Here is a 15,271-nt window from a genome sequence, read left to right on the forward strand (position 1 = left end):
TGAGGGCGGGAGCACAGCGTGGGGGAGCACTATGATGACACGAGGAAGAAGGTTTACGGCGTGTGCGATGACGACCTCAGTGACACACACACACACATAGGACACAAAGTTAGGCGAAGGTGAAGGGCCGGGTACTTGGGGCGGCCAGCTCCGGGCCCCCATCCGTGAGTGACACGGCGACCCCGGCCTTGGCACGTGGCGGCGCGGCACAGGGCTGCCGCCGCGTACACCAGGATCCTCGGGCCGCGGATCCATTCCTGACTTTCCAGGCACATGACTCAGCAGCGCCGATCGCGGCCGGCCCCCTCCCCCTCTGCTCCGCTCCCCTCCCCCTCCCCTCGCGGGTCTCCTCGTGGCCCCGCCCCCTCCGCGGCTCTGCGGCCCCCGCAGCCCGAGCCGCTTCAGTGCCTGGAGCGGAGGACCCCTGGCGCGGGGCTTCCCGGGCGCTAGAGCCTCTGTTGCCGCTACAGCTGCCGCCCCCGCCCGCTGGGAGCCGGAGCCCGGGCGGCGCGGGGCCCCGCCGCCGTCCCGCCCGCCGGGGTGAGTCGGTCGCTCGGGGCCCGGGCGGGTGGGATGGACCGAGCCCGCTGCATGTGGGCACTACCGGAAGTGAAGGGGTGCCCGAGCCCGGGGCTGGTTGGGATGTGGGAAGCGGGTCTGGCTCCGGGAGAGGGGGGAGGGCCGAGCGAGGCGGGTGCAGGGCTGCTCCCCTCCCCGAGAGCCTGGAGAGGAAGCGTTGCCATGGGAGGGACCGTGGGGACCGTCTCTTACGGAGCTCGGGCCCCGTGTTTAGCAGAGGGAGAAACTGAGGCCCGAGAGGGGCGGGGCTCGTCCGAGGTGCTCGGCGGAGGCGGCGTCGGGAGCGCAGCCGAGCTAGGCTTCCGTGCAGTCTGCGTTAGATCCGGCAGGAAAGCGCCTCGGGCTCGTGCCACGGAGCGCGGCTTGCCGAAGGCCCGTGAAGTAGTGGGCAGCAGTGTGACCTTGGGCAAAGCGCCCAGCGGAGCTGGGCCTCAGTTTTCTCATCCGTAAAATGGCGATAACACGCAAAGCTTCCTAGGGCTGCCGAGAACAAAGTGCTCCAGAAATTGAAGCTGTTACTGTGGTCTTCCACTCTCAGTCCTAAATCCACACTGCTCTTGTCCCCGGACTAACCAGACCCTGCCCCTTTTACTGATCGATCCAGCCGTGCGGCCCGGCCCCTCCCCCTTCCTCACTTACTACTTACATACAGTACTTCTCCCTCGCTCCTCCCCTCCCCCTTCCGCTAGATCGGACGCGCTGGGAGGACAGGAACCTTTCCTTTTTGGAGTTTAGAAAGTCAAGTTACAAAAACCGAATTCGGTCAGCTCCTCTGCAGTTCTTATCCGGGTGACCTTGAGCCTGGCGGGGGACGTCTGGGTGATCGGGCACATCCCCGGGGGGCTACGCGCGGGCCGGTGAATTCCGGGCCCGGCCGCCCCGGGAACAAAAAACGCTTTCCGAAAGCTCTGGTCGCGTTGTGGCCGCTTCTCACTGCCGCTCCGGCAGGGCCTCTCGCCGAGTAAGTACCTCACAAAGTAGAATTCCTCCTGCTTGCTCCGGGAGTCTCTCCCTTCCCCGGGAAACAAAGCTGCTTTTAGCGGAGGCCGGAGCCGAGGGTGGGAGGGTTCCCGGAGGAGAGTGGGAAAAGTCTGAGCTGAGCTCAACGCCTCATTCATTCACAAACTTTTCCAGAACTCAGTCTTAGAGAGAGCTGGAAGGAATCTCAGAAGCCGTCCGAGCCACTTTTACAGTTGAGGAAACCAAGGCAGGGGGCAGGGACTCCCTCTTGGGGGCCCGGGGAGGGGGGGGGTTTGTGTGAAGCAGCATTTGAACTCGGCTCTTTCTTTTCCAAGGCCGGCCTAGTAGGAGTAGTTAATGTTTAGAAACACTCCCAGTAACCTTTTGAAATATGTAACCGTAGTGCTTAATAAAAATGTTTGTTGAATGAATCAATTTTCTGATTAAATGCAGGCTCAACTTATTAAAAACTGGGTCATGACACCCTTTGGGGTCTCACAACTGAATGTGGGGGTTGCAAAATTATGACTTATTATAAGTAAATGTTTGATTTCTGTGTCTGCTTTATATGCCTGGGGTCACAGGAAGGGGTGATGATGGAAAAAGTTTTTTAAAAGTCCTACTCAAGGGATTTGCCGAACATCCCAGGCCTTGTGAAGTTACAGTGCAGAGAGCGGTAGAGTTAGAAGTTGTAGGAATAGCTGCTGGTCAGCTCTCTGAGCTGCCTCCTATTCTTCATGATCCCATTGGGGAGATTCTTGGCAGAGAGACTGAGCTGTCTGCCATTTCCTTCTCCAGCTCATTTTACAGATGAGGAAACCGAGGGTCACACAGCTAGTGAGTGTCTGAGGCCAGATTTGGACTCCGGAAGATGAGGCCTTCTCCCTCCAGGCCCGCCACTGAGGTTCTAACACTGGCTGTCACTTCCCTGGGTGATCAGTGGCCAGTCTTTTGACTTCTTGGACTTTGGTTTCCCCATTTGTAAAATGGGAGAATTGGACGACTCCTAAATCTAGGTCCTTTCTTCCTAGGAAGCTTTCCTAGAGGGTAGGTTTTTGAGTAAACATTCTGAAGCTCTTTCTCCTCTGCCAGGCTTAGTAATTGTTGAAGGCCTTGAGCTTTGTGCTCTAGGGGATAGAGGAGGACAAAATCCCCCTTAAAGAGCTCAAAGTTTCTTAATGAAGTTAAGACTCTGATGTCTGTAAGAATAATGCAAAAGAAAAGTAGGATCAGAGGCAGAATTGGGAGGGGCCTCGTTTCCAGAGGAGAAAACTGAGGCCGAGAGAAGTTGTTTTGTGCTTGCTCATCTGTGTCAGTGGTATTTGCCTTAGTTCAGCTCTGAGGCCCCGTGTAATTTGTTTCCATATATGCTGTCATATAGATTATCAGCATTTTGAGGGCAAGGCCTGTCATTTTTCCCAGGCTCATGTACCATGCTTGGCACATGCATAATATGGATATGCTTAAGAAATACTTGTTGATTTGAATTGATTTCCTGAAGAGCTGGCGTGTGGATGACAAGTCTTCCCTCTCCAGATATGTTTTTTAATTCACCCAGCATTTATTGAGTACCTTCTGAGTTCCAGGCATTTAAGGATTCAAGGATAACAAAGGAGAAACACTTCCTGCCCCTAGGGAGATTGTATTCCATTGGGAAAGGGAGCAAGTACATACCCATAGAAAATGAAATATAAAATACATACTAAGTGATTTTCTGGGGAAGAGACTAGGAACTGGGGGAACCTGTGAGGCTTTCCCAAGGAGGTGGGACTAAAGGAAGATAGGACTCTGAGGAGAGGGAGGGTATTCCAGGTAGGAGGACAGCTGAGGATGAAGATGGAATGTTGTATGTGAGGCCAGTTTATCCGGAATTGAATGGTTGTAAACATGAGTCATGTGCAGTAAGCTTAGAAAGGTCACCTGGATTCCCACTGTAAAGACTTTTAAAGTCAAACCAAAGCGTTTGTATATTATCCTAGGGTAAGAAGGATCCACCAGAATTTCTTGGGCAGGAACCATGACGCAGTTAGAATTATGCTTTAGGGTGTCAAACTGGCATCTATGTGGGAGATGGGAAAAGGAGAGACTGGAGACAGGGAGGCCAATTGGGAGGCTTTTTCTGTACATATTAGGCCAGAGGGAATGAAGGCTTGAACTTTGGGAGTAGGAAGAAGGGGCCTGGTGCCAGATGTACAGAATTGAGAAGACTCCGCAGCTGATGGTGAGAGGCCAGGACATAGTGTGGCTAGCTAGGTAGCTCATCCTGACCTGTGGTCAAATCTGGCCTCAGACATTTCCTAGCCATGTGGTCCTGGGCAAGTCCCTCAATTGTGTAAACCAGGTTTATAAAAGTTTTTCTTCTGTAAAATAAGAATAGTAATAACATCTCCATCTCCATCCCAGGAAGGAATGAGATAATATTTGTAAAGTGCTTCTTAGCACACAGTAGGCACCATACAGAAGCTTATTTTTGATATAAGGTTATGAAGCTAAGTGACTAAAAGTGAAACCCTTGACAGAAATAGTGGTTAGGAAGAGGGGAGAGGTTTGTTTTTTTTATTGGTGAGTTTGAAATTCCCAAAGAATTAATCTAATAAGCTTAGCTGGTGATGAACAACTGGAGTTCAGGAAGAGAGGTCTGGAGTAGATATGTAGATTGAGAGTCATCATCTGCATGAAAGGAATGATTGTATCGTTAGCAGAGGGCCCAGGACACATGCTTGTAGTAGATCTGTGGATAGGGATTAGGACAAAAATGACCCTGTTAGGAAACTGAGTAGAAGTGGGAGTAAATCAGTATTTATAAAAACTCCTGTTATGTGTATAACAGAACATAGGCATAATATGTAATAATAATATAGGCATAATAGGAGAACTGTGTCACCTAAATTTTGGGATAAAAGAGTGGTCCTTCAGTTTCAAATGCTTCAGCAAAGTTAAGGAGGGTAAGTATTGGGGGAAGGTTCAGATTTAACAGTCAATAAATCTATGGTAACCTTAGAGAAAGCTATTTTCAAATGGAAACTGCATTATAAGGGTTGAAAAGTGAAGGAAAATTTGAGCAAGGCAAGTGGAGACTCCCCCCCTCCCCAGAAAACTTTTACTCTAGGATCATAGTGATACAGAAATGGGATTGGAAGGGACTAATATGACCTCTTCACTTAAAATTGAGAAAAGAGGAGAACTGATATAAAAAGTTAACTTGGGGAGATTGTAAGATCAAGTAACTTTTTTTCTTAATGTAACAACATTTAATTTTTGTTTTTTTCCCAATAATATATAAAGATTGGTTTTTCAAAGATTTTGAGTTCAAAATTTTTCTCTCCCTTTCTCTCTCCTCAGTCCCCCCCCAAGATAGCAAGCAATCTGATATAAGCTGTACATGTGCTATCATGTAAAACATTTCCATATTAGTCATGTTGTGAAAGAACCAGAACAAAAGGGAAAAGCTATGGGGGGAAAAAAACAAAAACATAAAAATGAAAATATGTTTCAAGCTGTAGTTAGACTCCATCAGTTCTATCTCTGGATGTGAATAGCATTACCTCATGATCCTTTGAAATTGTCTTAGATTATTGTATTCTGAAAAGAGCTGAGACTATCATATTTGATCCAGACACAATCTTGCTGTTACTGTGTACAATGTTCTCCTGGTTCTGCTTTCTTCATTCAGCATCAATTCATTTCTTTCTATTTTTCTGAAGTCAGCCTACTTATTATTTCTTTATTTTTTTCATGCAAAGATAGTTTTCATCATTCACCTCTGCAAAACCTTGTGTTCCAAATTTTTCTTCCTCTTCTCCCTCCAACCCCCTTCCCTAGACAGCAAGCAATCCAATATAGGTTAAACATGTGCAATTCTTCAAAATATATTTCCACATTTATCATGCTGCACAAAGAAAGATCAGATCAAAAAGGAAAAAAAATGCTGCTCATTATTTTTTATAGCAGAATAGTATTCAATTCATATACCATAACTTTTTTGGACATTTCTCAATTGATGAGTATCACTTCAATTTCTTTGCTACCACAAAAAGAACAGCTATAAACATCTTTGTACATGTGGGTCCTTTCCCCTTTTTTATGATTTCTTTGGGATGTAGACATAGTAGTATTGCTGGATGAAAGGGTATGCACAGCTTGAGGATTGCCTTTCGGGAATAATTTCAAATTGCTCTCTAGAATGATTGGATCAGTTCACAACTCCATCAGTAAGTAATGCATCAGTGTTCCTATTTTCCTACATCTTCTCTGATATTTATCATTTTTCTTAAGTGAAGCTTTTTTCAGGATGGAGCAGACTGAGACTTGTTTGAAGATAGCAAAGAAGGAATCTTTAGATATAGAAAAATTGAAGATTAAAGAGAGATGATTGTGAACAGTTTAGTTTATTGGAGCAGATGGGAGTGGGTGAGATATAAGTGGAGGAGTTGGTCCTGTGAGGAAAAGGACCTTGTCTTCCTCAGAGACTGAAATAAAGAGGAGAGAATGGAAGATGATATCATGGGAGTTTTGAGATACAAAGATAAGGAAGAGGGAATTTCCAGCAAGTGTTCTCTTTTTTCAATAAAAAATGAGTAGAAATCCTCAGGTGAGATGATGAGGGAAAGGGGTAGAAGCTAAGATACCCTGTCAATTAAATACAAGGTTCAGGAGGATATTGAAACTTGTTCCCTGCTATTCAGAAGCTCAAAATTTTGTAAAGGAATTAAGACTGGGACACAGTGCCTTCATATAATAGGCACTTATTAATTGACATTTGATTGAATGCCCTAAAACAGTAAAACAAAAGCAAAATATCACGCAAAGGAGGGAGGCAGAAAAACAGTGCTGGAAGAGATGAAATAGGACAAATCACTTCTAGTCCAAGCAGTCAGGAAGTCTGCAAGACCCTCTAGCTGGGCCTACTGTGCTACTGATGTTTGGGGGGCACAGAAAGTAGAGGAAAGAGAATAGAACTTTTGAGAGTTGGTGGTGGACCAGTTAGAGTTGGTGCACATGTCTCGTGGACAGGCTGGGACCCAGATCTGGCTGAAGCAAGGTGGTATTGTGGAGGGAACACACTGGCTGGTTTCCCCAACTGTGCTGCTGGCTGGCTGTGTGATCTCAGACAGTCCCCAGCCCTTGGGGCTCAATTTCAGATCACATAAAATGAAGCATTGGATTAGATGCTTTCTAGGGCTTTTCTTAGATCTAAAATTTGGGGTCTGCAAAAGTTGGCAGGAATTTACTGTAATCACTCAAGGAATTTGGACGACTTCTGTGGGCACTGGGGAACCCATACAAGATTGTGAAGCTGGAAAGTGGTGGGGTTAGAGCCTTGGGCAAGTGAACAGAACAGCCAGCCCATGTGAAGACCATAGGATTTAGAGCTGGAAGGGGCTATTCAAGGACTCCTCTACAGAGGGATGGGCTTGTATTCTAATGCTTTTATTCAAGGACAGAAAACAGTTTATTCATTTGTACAGTAGGACAAAAATAGTAAAGAAGTGCCAGAACAGCAACTTGTTCCAAGATCAATTCTCTCTGTACTCCATCGAAAAAGATGAGAAAAGATCATGGCAATACCAACAATAAATAATTCTTAGTAGCTACGATTGGAATTAACCATCCTGACCTTTTCACTCGTTTGTCCCAAAGACTTTCAGGCTAAGGAAGGGGACCAGAACTGTCCTTTCTATGTGTCTATGTGTCTATGTGTCCAGTTCACTAAGGCTTTCTAAAGCACTTTCATCCATATTGCATTGCCCAAGGCCAGTTCTGTCTTCTATGCTTCTACTCTCCTATCTGCTCCTCACTTCAGAAAAGATGGAGTTGTGAAAGACTGATTCTTTTTTTTTTTTTAAATATATATATATATATATATATAATTTTTATAATTATAACATTTTCTTTGACAGTACATATGCATAGGTAATTTTTTTTTTTTTTTTTTTTTTTTACAACATTATCCCTTGTGCTCCCTTCTGTTCCGAAATTTTCCCCTTCTTCCCTCCACCCCCTCCCCTAGATGGCAGGCATTCCCATACATATTAAATATCTTATAGTATGTCCTAGGTACAATATATATGTGCAGAACCGAATTTTGTTGTTGTTGCAAAGGAAGGATTGTATTCGGAAGGTAAAAATAATCTGGGAAGAAAAACAAAACAAAAGAAGAAAAAAAACAATGTTCACAATTTACACTCATTTCCCAGTGTTCCTTTTCTGGATGTAGCTGATTCTGTCCATCATTGATCAATTGGAATTGGATTAGCTCTTCTCTATGGTGAAGATATCCACTTCTATCAGAATACATCCTCATACAGTAGAAAGACTGATTCTTATATTCACTAGATTGTCAGGAACTTTCCCTACATAAGACAATTTTTTTTTTAATTTAATGGTGTTTTATTTTTCCAATTATATGTAAAGAGAGTTTTCAACATTCGTTTTTGTAAGATTTTGAATTTCAAATTCTTTTCTCCTTCCTGCCCCTTACTCATCCTCCCCAAGATAGCAAGCAGTCTGATATAGGTTCTACATGTTCAGTCATTTAAAATATATTTCCATATTTGTCATGTTGTGGAAGAAAGATCAGAACAAAAACTAAAACAAAACCACTTGAGAAAGAAAAAACAAAAAGGTGAAAATAGTGTACTTCGATCTTCATCTTCTCTCTCTGGATATATTTGACATTTTCCATCTCAAGTCTTTTGGAATTGTCTTATGTCATTGATTGTATTGCTGAAAAAAGCAATAATCCATTATAGGTGATCCTCGTATAATCTTAGTTATTGTTTACGATGTTCTCTTGATTCTACTCACTTCACTCAGCATCAGCAGCACTTCACTCCAGGCCTTTCTGAAATCCTCCTGCTGGTCATTTCTTACAAAACAATAAAAAGCCATAATATTTATATACCACAATTTGTTCAGCCATTCTCCAATTGATGGGTACCCACTCAGTTTCTAGTTTCTTAGCCACTACAAATAGGGCTGCTATAAACATTTTTGCACATGTGGGTCCTTTTCCCTCTTTTATGATTTCTTTGGGATACAGACCACTAATGAACTTGTAGATCAAAGGGTATGCACAGTTTGAGAGCCCTTTGGACACGTCCAAATTGCACTCCAGAATGGTTGTGTCAGGTCTCAACTTACCAACAATGTATTAGTGTCTCAGTTTTTTCACATTCCCTCCAACATTTTCATTAACTTTTCCTGTCTTCTTAGTCAATCTAATAGGCAAGAGATAGAACCTCAGAGTTGTTTTAATTTGCGTTTCTCTAACCAATAGTGATTTAGAACATTTTTTTCCTGTGACTCTAGATGGCTTTAATTTCTGAAATTGTTTGTTTCCTTTGACAATTTATCAAATTGGGGAATGACTTGTATTTTTTTTTCCTGAGGCAATTGGGGTTAAGTACTTGCCCAGGGTCACACAGCTAGGAAGTGTTAAGTGTTTGAGACCATATTTGAACTCAGGTCCTCCTGACTTCAGGGCTAATGCTCTATCCACTGTGCCACCTAGCTGCCCCATGACTTGTATTCTTATCAATTTCAGTCAGTTCTCCATAGATTTTAGAAATCAGAATTTTTATCAGAAATGCTGGCTGTAAAAATTGTTTCCCAGCTTTCTGCTTCCTACAGTTGTTTTTTTTTTAAGCCTTTGTTAAGTGCCTATTATTTTCAATGCCCTTGATTAGGTGCTGAGCATATATAACCTTCCCTCCTCCACCCCCCCAAAAAGGTAATTACTTTCTTTTGGATTGGGAGATGGGATAACTGCATTTTCAAAAATTATTAGTACCAGTTAAATTGAGGAAGGAAAAAAACCACTGATAGCTAATTAGCATTGCCTTAGTAGTAGTGTTTGTTTTTTTTTTTTTTTAAATAGCCTGGATTCAAATCCAGTTTCTGACAGCTGAGACTTCCTAGCTTTTGACACTTGGGCAAATTGATTAACTTCTAATCTATAAAATTAGGTGGTTGGATTAAGTGGCCTCTAAAGTAGTTCCTTTCTATTCTAAATCTATAATTCTATGAACTGGGGTGGGGGTGGGGGAAGATTGGGCAAAGAAAGCTACCTGGAAAGAAGTGTCAGCTGATCTGTACCTGGGAGGAAAACAAAAAACAAAAACCAATATTCTAATTAGTAAATAAACCTTGTTGGTTCTTCCTCAGTTCTCTCTTCCTTTTCCTTCCAATGACCAAATAGAGCTACCCAATTATTCCAAGACCCTTATTCCTTTTTAGCTTGGACTTTTTTAGTTGCCTAATAAGCATTCTCTCCATTTCTTAACTACTCCTCCTCCAGTGGTAGATTGGGGTGGAAAAAAAGCTCTGTTTGGAAGTCCAGTTATCCCATCTTCCACATGGAAGTGGGTTGGGGGCGTGGTGCTTCCATCTGGAAAATCCAAGTAAAATTTTTTGATCTTCCCTTTGTAACAGAGAAGAAATCTGAATTTTTTTCTTTTAAGGGATGTTTACAATATCTTATTGTAAAATTTGGGCACAATACAATTCAATATTTTTATACATTTCCGAGTTTCTAATTTTTTTCTGTAGAATATGTTGGCCTGTGCATCTCTTCTGTGGCTTCTGTAGAACTTCTCAAAAATTGTCATTTAATAATTCTTATGCTGACTTGTGATTCATTGAAATAGAGTTGGGGAGAGTGGAGATGTGGAAGGGACAACTGTAGAGAACATGAGTTTTAATCCAGACTCAAATCCCTGTGTGATCTGCGTTAGGTACTTCTCTCCTCCAGGTCTTTAAATAAAGAATTTGGAGAGGGAGAGCCTAAGTCAGATACAAAGAGCAGGTTGTTAATATAGAACTAGGTTCCAGAAATGCTAGTGAGCTGTGTTTGTCACAAAATTCAAAACATGAACAAGACCAAAACAAAACCGGGGAAAGGTATGGTAGTATGGTATGGCAAACTGGAAGGGTATATGTAACATTTGGGCTAGCTTTCTGGAGATCCTCCGGAAGGGCTTTGGTTTCAGCAGGATAGACACCATGAGAATGGACAAGAATAGAGTCCAGTCTTTATTGTCTCTTTCACATTCTGTGTGTCATAGTCTGGCTCAGTCTCCTCTAGGAGTCTGACAGTCTGCTGGTCTCATCCAGTCTCCATCTGGAATCTTTCTTTGTCCCCAGTTTAAATACCTGTTACAATTACATCATTACAGTATACTGAATATAAGCCAATCTAGAGTGATTATATCATTATGCCAAACTAGAGTGATTATATCATACTAGATGTATGTGAACTAGAGAACCATTATCTCATCAATTCCACTGAGTTAACACCTTGTTATACTCCAGAGTTCCCATTCTCTACAGGTATAGAGTTGACCTAGCTGGATAGGAGATAGTGGATAATGATAGGAAGAGGAGGAAGAGAGCTTTTACCTCCTAGGCAGCCCACTGCTCTCAGTCCCCTGGATTCCCTTTTGTAAAGTAATTCACTAAGTGAATTCAGAGTCCAAACTGGTGTTGCCACTGGCTGCTTTATTTATTTAAGAGTTTCTAGGGTCCTTGGGGGCTACAGAGAACTCCTAATGACCTTTTGAAGTTTCCTCATTTTCCCAGGTTGTCATGGCCAAAGTGTGTTATCACGCAGTGCCTGAATTACTGATCATGAGCTGCTGTGTTTTTAGGGATCATTGGGACCATAGCACAGTTAAATCAGCTTGTGTTTCATTGGGATAGCCTTCGACACCCCAGAGTGACCTTAATGCTAAGATGAGACATCAGAGGACATTTGTCAAGAGCCTTGAGCATAGCAGGTGCTTAATAATTGTTTGTCATTTTAAATTGAACAAGAATTTCCTGATCCTTTGAGAAGAGTGGTCTTTAGAGAAGAGGAAGAATTAAGGAGACATGAACCCTCTTAACCCATGTGAAAGACCCATGTACTATTTCATAGCAAATAGATATTGGATTTACTCTGCTTGTCCAGAAAACTAGAGCATAATTGAGGGCAGTGGAAGATTTTGTCTGGGTGTTAGGGAACGCTTTATAATCGCATCTGTCTAGAATTTGAATGGTAGGATGGAGAAGTGGAACGGTAGGTAGATGGAGGCCCTGGAATCAGAAAGATCTGAGTTTAAGTTCAACTACCATCACTTGACACTTCCTAGCTTTGTGATCCTGGGCAAGTCACTTAACCCCAATTTCCTAACAAAAAGGAAACAAGTAACCGAATGGCTGGTTGCCTCAGGAGATAGTCAGAAAGCATTTATTAAACTCTTATTGTAAGCTAGGACTACAAAGAAAGGTAGGGGAAAAAAAGTTCCTTCCCTCAAGTAGCTTACATTCTAATAGAGGTAACTATAAATACTAAATACAAGTTAATGATTGATAGGTGCCTCAGTGGATAGAGCCCTGGACTCCAAGTCTGGAAGACCTGAGTTCAAATCTTGTCTCAGACACTTATTAGGTGTACTATACTTACTAGTTTGATAACCTTTGTTTCTTTATCTTCAAAAGAAGAGAGTTAAAGTCAGAGGACTTAGCTGCAATTTTCATCCTACAATCTACACAGAGTACCTGTCATTCTGAAAGGGGAAGGCACAGACCACTCACAGGATAGGCAAAAGCCTCCTGAAAGACTTGAGGTGAATCCTCAGGGAATCTCATGGGGCACAGAAAGAGCAGGTGGGCCAGTGAATCAAAGATCCCAGAGTTCATGGAGGGAGTGGGAATGAAAAACCTGAAAGAGGTCACATTATAAAGAGCTTTAAGTGAAAGAGGAATTTATAATTGATCCTTGATGGCATCAGGGAACCATTTGAGCTCATGAGAATCAAGGTGACAGAACCTACATTTAAAAAAAAAAAAAAAACCACCTTAGCAGCTGGAGGGGGAAATCATTGAATCAATAAATAAATGTTAATTAAGCACTTAACAATGTACCAGGCAGTGTGGTAGATGGATTGGAGTTCACTCTCAATGGAAAACTTCTACTAAAGACTAGATAATCATGTTATCATTTAGGAGCTATGCAAATGAAATGGATTGAGGAAACAAGATTCTTGTCACTGGAGGAATTCAAGGGGAGGATGGAGATCTTGTCATGAATACAGTAGTGAGATTTAAGCCTGACTAGATGAACCCAAGGGCCCATTTAACTCAGAGATTTTGTGATTTTCTAACTGGGGATAAGTGGGGTCTTAGAGAATAGGGTAATTCTTTACTGACATGGCTAATTTCCTTGTAGTCTATTCCCATTGTGTGGGGTGGACTGCAAGGTGGCTTTGTGGATAGAACTTGGACCTGGAGTCAGGAAGATTTCATGAGTTCAGATGTGACCTCAGATACTTTCTAGTTGTATGATCCTGGGCAAGTCACTTACCTGTAATTTGCCTAAATTTTCTCATCTGTAAAATGAGCTGGAGAAGGAAATGGCAAATCACTCTTGTATCTTTGCCAAGAAAACCCCAAATTGAGTCATAAAGGGTTAGACACAACTGAACAATACATTGTGTGTATGGGTGGGTGGGGGTAGTCCAATTGTATTTAGAAATGTATTCAGAAATAAAGGTGACTTCTCTGTTAACTTATCAGCTCAGTCAAGTCACAACTTCTACCACCAAGTAAAGCATTGAACTTCTTGATAAAGTCCATGTACCCTTCCAGGTTTGACATTTTCTGTTCTGAGCTCCCTTCTAGCTATATCTTTTTATGTTCTATGATCTAAGGTCCTGACCTGGGCTCTGACATTTTATATTCTAAGGGTGCTTCTAGTACCAACAACCCAGATTCAAAGCTCCTTCCAGTGCTAACATTCTGTGTTCTAAGCTTCCCTGACATCAAATGGTCTTTGTTCCGAGGACCAGCTCTGACATTCTTTGTTGTTAGGTCTTTTGCAGCTCTGCTGTTCTCTTTTTATGCTAATATTCTGTATTATGAGGTCTTTCCAGTTGTAGCTTTCTGTTTTAAAGGCCCTTCTAGCTTTGTTATTGTGTTCTAAAGACTCTATCATTCTTTCATAATATGTTCTAAGTTTCTTTTTGGCTCTATTATTATATATTCTAATTTCTTTTCTGTTCTTCATATTGTGACTTGCTGTGTTCCTGCCCTAATATTTTGTTGTCCCTTCTAGCTGTCCTTTGGAAAGGACAGAGGAAAGGGAAGTTCAGCTTAGTCTCTATATCTACTGTAGGTTTAGGGAGAATGGATTTCAAAGAATTCACAGATTATAGCTCAGGACCAAAAATTCTGCACAGAAATTTTTGTCTAGAGAAATGGAGAGCTCCAGTATGGTATTCTGATGGCACAAAAGCAAACGATTTCCATTAAAAAAAAAGAAAAAATGAGGAAACCATCTAAAGACAGTAGATAAAGGATGTATCCACAAACTTAGAATTTTTTAAAAATTAATTTTTGTTTTTGTCTTTTTATCACCTTTATTTCTGAATATCATCATCTCTTTCCCTGCTCTAAAAAAAAAAAAAAAATCATTCCTTGTAATTAGGAAGGTGGGAGAGGGGCATGGTTCTTAAAAGTTAATTAGGCCTGAAGGCAACTAGGTGATGAAGCAGATGGAGTGTTGGGCATGGTGTCAAGTTAAAATGCCACCTCAGATTAATTCTGTAACCCTGAGCAAGTCATTTACCCTTTTGGTTTGGATTCTTCATCTGTAAAATGAACTAGAGAAGGAAATGGCAAGCTACTCCAGTGTCTTTGTCAGGAAAACCCCAAATGGGGCACACTACTGAAAAACGTAAGCACAAATTAGATCTGCCATTTCTGACAGTCAGGTTCCACATTTTCATGTGGACCAACCTAGGTCATTATAATTACCCAACATTCAATTGATAAACTTGAATTTTTTAAAAAATATATGCATGGTATGTAGAATTACAAGCAGGTTTTGGAGAACAAGTACAAAAGAGTCATCTGGCTCTTTAAGAATAGTGTTGGAAAGCTAAAACTTCACCTGGGTTCTATATCTGATTGGAAGAAGGGCAAAGCATAACTGAAAAAGACTTAAAATGATGCTGGAAGCAGTAGGAAGATAAGAGAAGTCCCTTTTTTAGGACTATGGATAGCCTGGATGAAAGGATGATATTGGGTCATGAAGAGAAGGTGGATACAATACTTAGTTTTAACTTTGTCTTTTGTTTCTATGAAGGATGATCTTTGGCTGGAAAGGATAAAATAAAAGTGGGTTAATAGGGTTTGTTTGAAACCTAAAATATGAGTAGATAGTATTAGGCATCTGTTTGTCCTAAATGAATTCAAGACACTAGGTCCACTCAGATGAAGTGTGTCCCAAGATTTTTTACTTTATTTTTTAACCAAAGCAAAACAAAACTGATGGATGTGATTGTTCAGCCATTGAGAAGTTATAGACCATGGGAGATGTGCTGCATACTAGACACAGGTGAAGATTGACCTTTTTTCTAAGAAATAGAAAATTTAAGCTTTAGATAAGTGAGTTTAGACAAATGAGTTTGATGCTGGGTTTGATTCCTGACAATGTCCTCGAACATTATTTAAAATTTTTATTGATTTTTTTTACATGAATTTCATTTTCAAATATATTCTTTCTCATCTCTTATTTTTAAAAAAGAAATTTTAAAAAATTGTAGGGGTGAAGTAGGAGAGAAATATGGGGCGGGGGAGTACTTCAGCAAAACTTGCCAGAATATCAATCATTTCAACTTACAGTGTTTGCAATGTAAAACCTTAGTGAAGGTATAGTTTGTAAGAATTTAGAAAAGAAAGGAGTTATGAT

At 41.7% G+C, this 15,271-nt stretch overlaps 1 protein-coding gene across 7 annotated transcripts in view; it reads left to right on the top strand.

The window, feature by feature from the left end:
• Positions 1–357: 357 nt before the first annotated feature.
• The window catches only part of NSD1 (nuclear receptor binding SET domain protein 1), a 169,475-nt gene continuing 154,561 nt past the window's right edge, over positions 358–15,271 (top strand). For 2 of the 7 annotated variants that reach the window (XM_074292225.1, XM_074292228.1), the window contains exon 1: positions 709–1,540. The gene's annotated coding sequence lies outside the window, so the exon portion shown is untranslated. Of the gene's footprint in view, positions 541–708; positions 1,541–15,271 lie in introns of those variants that run through there. The other 5 variants (XM_074292235.1, XM_074292237.1, XM_074292236.1 and 2 more) reach the window with 4 other exon arrangements.

This window comes from Sminthopsis crassicaudata, chromosome 2 (genome assembly GCF_048593235.1).
Source record: "Sminthopsis crassicaudata isolate SCR6 chromosome 2, ASM4859323v1, whole genome shotgun sequence".
Lineage (NCBI taxonomy): Eukaryota > Metazoa > Chordata > Mammalia > Dasyuromorphia > Dasyuridae > Sminthopsis > Sminthopsis crassicaudata.